The sequence below is a fragment of the Centruroides sculpturatus genome, unplaced genomic scaffold (assembly GCF_000671375.1).
Source record: "Centruroides sculpturatus isolate CEXI.00-Female unplaced genomic scaffold, Cexi_2.0 scaffold190, whole genome shotgun sequence".
NCBI lineage: Eukaryota > Metazoa > Arthropoda > Arachnida > Scorpiones > Buthidae > Centruroides > Centruroides sculpturatus.
In genome coordinates this window covers 135,768-143,081 of record NW_019384543.1, presented here as the reverse complement: position 1 = coordinate 143,081, position 7,314 = coordinate 135,768, and the positions used below count along the sequence as shown (strand labels likewise).

The 7,314-nt window shown below is 32.2% G+C and overlaps 1 protein-coding gene across 2 annotated transcripts in view; it reads left to right on the top strand.

Annotated features, from left to right (window-relative positions):
- Window positions 1-7,314, top strand: part of LOC111623426 (thioredoxin-like protein 1) — a 51,894-nt gene that overhangs the window by 39,034 nt on the left and 5,546 nt on the right. The window lies entirely within an intron of this gene.

Here is a 7,314-nt window from a genome sequence, read left to right as displayed (position 1 = left end):
AATACAGTTGTCCCTTGATAATCCGACAGGTATGGGACCAAAGGTGTGTCAGATTACCAAAAGTGTCCGGATTACCGAAAATAATTACATATTTCGCATTGTTTTGCTAGCAGTAACTTACAATATTCTCTACTCCAACTGTTCGAACAGAACTGCTCACATAAAACACACGAAATGTGTGTCATCGAGTAAGAATTAGATGGGGAGATTTACATCGCGACATGCTTCTGTGCAAGCAGACACATAACGGGGATGGGTATCTTGACGGGAGGTGCGTCGGACTACTGAGCATGTCAGATTAAAAAATGTTGGACTATAGAGGGACAACTGTATTTTAAAAGTACAATTAAATAGCATTTTTAAAATAATGTTTATAATATAAAGAATTAAAGTATAATAAAAAATTATTAAATGAAAAGTCAGATTCAAAACAACATACAAGCATTATAAATTTTTCTAGATTTTTAAAATTTTAGCTTTATTAATGATGATGCAATTCTTAAATTCAGAGGATGTGATCATGTTATACACAGTGCATCAGAACACCTGTGACAATTTTTAAATTTTAATTTACAGGACATGATTATGTACAGTACAAAATGTTATTTCCAAGAAATAACAGTGATACTTATTCATTCTCCACTAAAAAATTCAGTGTGTCTGAGAAAGATCTTTATCATTCTGAACATTAATAACAAAAATACTAACAGGTGAAATGAAATGCAGTTTGCTGCAAAAGAATGAAGAAATCTAAGAGTTTTTTTACAGTACCTTCAATGTAACTGTACGTGAGCTCTGTTAGTAGCACGAACAATGTCGCGTCTGTACTCAATTTCCCTTCAAGTGTTTTTTTAACATTTGCAGTGTAACAGTGAGGATTGCTAATTGTATCGTTTCCTTTAAAACAAATATATCAGAAACAGGTGTTTGATAAACCCTGTCTTTAACATAACCCCAAAAAAATAAATCCAGTGGAGTTATGTCGGGCGATCGCAGAGGCCCAAGGTATGGGTCCTCCGTGTGCAATCCATTGTTCTGGAAACACTCTATTAAGTAATTCACGTACAGAAAATATCCAGTGAGGCGGAGCACCATCTTGCTGAAATAAAACATTTGGCTGCAAATGTTCCAATTGTGTAATAACGTAAAACTCAAGAAGATCCTGGTAAACATTACCATTTAACAGTCTTCTCCACAGAGAAGAATGGACTGATTACAGCATCATGTAAAAGTCCACACCAAACATTAAGTTTGGGACTGTCTCATTCCTGTTCACCTGACGTGTGGGTCTTCAGAGCCCCATATTCTAATGTTATGGTGGTGAACTTTTCCAGACACATGGAATGTGGATTCATCAGAGAAGCACACTCTGTTTAGGTAATTTTCATCTTCTTCTCCAGCAAAGTGCATGCAAAATGAAATTGGTGTGGGTAGCCGGAGGTAGGACGAAGTCGTGCCTACTTGTGGTCGGCAACAGTTTGGTAAAAACTGCCCACTTATCTATTAATGTTGATCCCGTTAAGTCGGGATATGTTTGTCAGGTCGAGTGGAGGAAGTGAGAGGGGTCGTCAATAAGACATTGGCGATATTCGAATAAATGACACCAATTTATCAACAAAACAAAATTTAATAAATCCTAATAAACGAAATACATACTGAAACATCTAAGCTAATTCCTAACCTTTTGCGGAGTACTGAGAGAGAGTTTACAGGCCTTTTAATCATACCTCTTGGCTAGTTCAACCTTGTACTCGGCAATAGCTTCGTTTCTTTTTAGGTCAAGGAACGACAGTTGGTTTGAGGGTCCCTTGGGTTGGATTTCCATGGTTCTATCGATGAGGTTGGGGAATGGCTCTATCGGTCGTTGATCAGTGTTTTAGACAAACGATTCTTCCGACCCCCGTTTTCTGGTAGTACCCCCCTTATATATGATGGGTCACATGATTTTGATTTACCAATCGCGACTTTTCATGATGACTTCTTAGTGACTCAGGTTAAAGATCCGGAGAGAAAGGAAGTACCTTCTGGAGAAAGAAGGATGCACATCCGTTGGAGATTTTGACATGATCTCGTATCGGGGAGGGTTTTAAAAATTTTCGACATTATTGGATGTTATCCCTCTATTTGGACCCTCACATCAGCATGCTTATCATCTGGTTTCAAAGCTCAAAAACGCTTAGATTTTTTTTATTCTTTTGCAGCAAACTGCATTCCATTTCACCTGACAGTATTTTTGTTATTAATGTTCAGAATGATAAAGATCTTTCTCGAACATGCTATATGTACTGATGGAAAGCAATAAGTATTTACACTTCGTCCAAAATGCTATTTTATTTTAAACTGTCAGATGTTTCTGGTGTACTTTGTATTATTGATCCAGTTCAAATGTACAGTAATAAACTTAATTTTATAATTTAATATACTTAGCCAGGATCTTTTTCAGATAGATGAGAGTTTAGAATTGAGCTACTTGGGAAACATAATGCTAAGTACCATTGCTGTGTATTGCTATTGCTCACATATGATCTTTTGGCTCTTGTTTCCGATTATGTCATTATGAAATTAGATTGATTGTAAAACACTTTAGTAAAAATTTGATGTTTGAACCATAAATATGAATAGAATAATTTAATTCTATCACAATTTTATTTTTGTTGTATTCTGAAACTTCCATTTTAATATACAGGTATACTGTTTTGTTCTCTTGAGCAGCTCAGTTATATATTATTACTAAAAAGGGTTATCTGAGACTTAGGTATTATCATCATAAATTTTTATTAACACTTTTTATGAAAATAGTATATGAATGTATTTTTTAAAATTTTGTATGTGTGTATGTGTTACTGTAAAAGCCCGTATACTAGTAAATCCTAGGTTTTACTTGTAAATCTTCGGATTTACCAACATGAGTTGGTAAATGTAAGGATTTTTATAAAGTTAGATGATTTTCCGGACTTTTACCATTAGAATTTGGTACATGCTAGGTTTTACTAAAGACGATTAGTAAATGTTGGTTTTGGAAATAAAACTATGAGTATTTTAATAATCATTTATTGCAACTATTATAAACTTACTAAGTCCTATTTATTAATAACTAGTGAAACAGTTTAAAAATACCTTTTTAACGTAACAAAAATTAAATTATCTTGTAAAAAATAATATAATAGCCTACTGGCTAAGCTAATCAGTAATCACAGTATTTTTTCTAATCATTTGGTATTCATTGTTTATTTAATAAAAGTAAAAAAGGATTTTACTTGTTGCAACATGGAGAGCTATCATGGCATTTAGAATTATAAAGTAATCCTGATGACTTGCAAGCGCACTTCTTCATTAGGCATTTTTTTTAAGCAGTTGCACTTCTTGAAACCTTGTCCTCCGGTCAAAGACAATTTTGCGACAACTTCTCNTATAATTGAACTTAAAAAATTAAAAGTTAAAATTAATATTTTGAATGACCACCTTTAACATCCAATAGTGCTTCTATATCACAAGGAATACTCTTTATATATTTTTTTATTTTTGTTCTCATAAATGAGTGATGCTGCCATACCTTAATAAGAATTTTGATCAGTTCTGTTTTGTAGTGTAAAGTTAATATTTTCTATATTTATGATGTTGCCATATAAAAAATTTATTAAAAGTGTTTTGGATATAACAGAGAATAAGAATAACATGAAAAAATACTCATTCCTTAAATAATATTATGAAAAAACAGAAGAAAATAATACAAAAAGTATGATTTTAATCAACAGTCTAATATTTATCAATGTACTGTATTTATAAAACACTAAACAACATGTTGACTGAAATTCCATGATGCAGCAATGAGGTTGAGCAGTGGGGGGGGCCTAATCAACTCCTACTTAAAGTATGTTTCTTCAAATAAACAAAAACCTAATGTCAAGTACTTTGTGCAAAAGTGTATCTTGTTTAAAGTTTATTTTGTACCTTGTTTACCTGATGTGATAAGCCCTTTTCATTTAGTCATGTTTTGATAAGCTATTTGTTTAATGTATCTTGTTTATTGACGATTCCTTTCGTGGAAGCAGAAGTGCTTCATGGCATTTCGACTGCAGAAATTTTCATAAAATATACATCATTTTTTCAAAGAGGAGAATCTCTAATATATCTTCTATATAGAAAGCTGTGGAAGTTTTCAAAAGTTAGTTACTAGAATTTTGAAAGTAATTTGAAAATAGATATTTTGAGGCTTGTCTTTCAGTCTAAGTCTGCTATGCCTGATAGTAATGTATCAGATCCAAAGAAATTATTTGCAGTGCTGAGGTTACCAATGAGTTGAGTAAGTTATCTCTAAAAGATCAATTGCATTTTCACAATTGATTACAGAAACACTGTATTGTGTATTAAACTGTAAAATATAAAAAGTTGATAGAAAGGAACTTTGTATATTCAAAAGGAAATAAATCATATTAAAATGTTAAAAGGGAGTGTGACAATCACTGTATGACTATCATATATACTCTAGTGGATGTTAGTGTAATATATAAATAGGGATGGGCAACCTTTTTCTATGTTAAGGGCAACATTTAAAACTTTCGAACTGACATGGGCTGTGTACTGAAAAAAAACTGTGGGTAAATCAATTATTTATTGATATAAGATTATAAATTGACATAAATATACTTAATATGACTTCTGAAACTGATGTGAATGTAATATATCAAAATATTTGGTTAAATATTATTCATTACTAGTTTTGAGTTATTTTTGATGTGAGTCTGTTAGCTGATTTCTTGTTTCACTTTTTACTAAATTTGTTGCAGAGGAAACTGTTCACAAACATAAGTTGAAGAAAATAATGATAGAATTTTTGCTGCATACTTCTTTAAGTTGGGAAATTGATATATTAATATTTTGTGCAATGCAGGCCATATAAAATATTAATGTGGGCCTCATGTGGCCCAGGAGCCATGGGTTGCCCACCTCTGTATATAAAGATGGGACGAGAGAGGTAAATGGACTCTTTTCAGACTCACTTTTGATTGTTAAAGAGAGACTAAACATATATGACCAAACCCCATATCTTGTACTTATTACACAAGGGATATACTTAAATTAGCTACCTTAGTACACAGAAATTATCAAGAACAATTGGAAAATTTAAAGAAGCTAAAGGAATGAGAAACAGAAAAAAGACTAGAAGATGGGACACAGAAACATTTTGAATAACAAAAAAGAAAGCTTCTCGTGACAAGAAGATTTACAGCACTGTAGCAGAGTTTAAAACAGAAAAAAGTAAAAGAAAGTGAAATACATGAATCAGATCAAGTTTTGTTAAAAGTATCAAGCAAAAAACTGGAAAGGTGATTAATAGAAAGAACATAATTGACATATGGGTGGCATATGCAATGCTTGTAAATGTTAAATGTGTTCAGAAGCAAGAAGCAAAAAAAGAAGGAAGCTGAAAACTTTCAGAAAAATCTTAATAAAAAAACATCATCTTTCATGGCTCATTATTTTCAGAAGAAGCAAAAGACTTAATAGAGGAGTTCTCAAATTTTGGCTCATAGAAAAGAAATAATTTTGAGTTGCTGTTACTAGAGTACAGTTTATTATTCTTTGTTGTAAAGCTGCATATAAGTGAATACAATAAATTATAAGAGTATATAAATGATAAAGATTAAAGATTCTGATTTTTAAGTGTTTATAATTTACTGGAAATATATGCAAAAATTTTTTCATATATTTAGCTGTAAGAGAATAAAAGGAGGAATCATGGCTTTCACTGCTGTTTTGCTCAGTTTTCCTTCCATGTTTTTACTTTGTTTTGTCATTATTGCACTCACTTTTTTTAGAGAAGAAATGACACCCTGAGACCTGAATAGACTAATGAGATTAAGTTAAGTTGATCTCTTAAGTATTCACTATTATGAATATTATGAGTATTCAACTACTATGAAAATCATTAAAATGATATAATGGAATTAGTTATAGAGAAATAAGATGTTTGGCATTAGAGGTAGCTAATTATGAGATATTAGATCAAATCTAAGATGTACCCTATTTTCAGATATACTAAAATCTGAAAAAAGTGCATTTTTTGTTGAGTAAATACAGTATATCAAAATTTATACAATAATAGGTGAATGCTGCTACATCCAGGATGTACAATACTTATGTAATAAGGAAAACATCTACAACAGTGCAAATATATAATTATAAAATTAATACATTGGTGCCTCGTATAACGTACTTAATCCATTCCAGGTGAAAAGTCCGTTATATGAAATGCATTTTCCCATAGAAATACATGTTAAAACATATAATTCGCTCCGCAGCATAAAATAACCATATTGTACCATAAAAAAAATGAAAATGGAGTAGTCACCAATTATGCTGGGTAGTCAGATGTTGTGAGGAGGAGGTGGAGGAACACTTTCTTCACACATTCATACAGATACATACTTTTTACACATTGCAACAGGTTTTTTTTTTATTGTTTTTTAAATGGAGTCAGATTCAGGAGAGGCTACTGAAGCTTGCAGGGTCAACTCCTCTTGTTCCATCCTTTGTTATTTGGCAGCTGGCTTCTTGAAAAACATGTCCAAGGTGGTCTGTTTCTCTCTCTTCTTCAACACCTGTCGCAAATGATAGGCAAGGGTATCATTGATCCTGTTGTCCTCAGCTCTGTTTGGATAATGAGTGTAGGTAAACTCCTGAACCTCTCCCATTCGACAAGGAAGTTTTTGTCAACTTTCACTCCTTCTGATGATGTCTTGCGTTGTTTCAATTGAAATCACCTTTCTGGTTTTTTTAGAAGCCATGATTTGCACAACACTTGAATAAATGTAAATACCCTGCACTGAGGTGATGTACGTAATAAACAAGGGAGCAAACTGAATCTCAACAGGAGCTCTTTACTTCAGATATACTAATAATATATTCTAATAATACTAATACAGTAGAGCGTCGATTTTCCGAATCAATTGGGGACTGGGGTTGTCCGGATAACTGATATTTCGGATAACTGATTTATGTACGAAAAAATAGTTTTACGTATCCGATGTCGAAATTTTTCTCCGTTGCGTGTCGCTTCGCATTGAATTTTCGTCGATGTTAAGCCTAACAAAGATTATTGTATCGTTAAAATTATTTTTTTATTTTGTACAAACAAAATAAATATATTGAAAAATATAAAAATAATAAAAAATTATACTTCAGATGTTAATTTAGTATCAAAACGTAAAATATTTGAGTAGCCCAAGACATAGCCAAAGATTGCAGCGCCACCTCTAGGACGGAAAAGTGACAAATCGAAAGTATCGTGAGCGCGTATTATGATGTATGCAC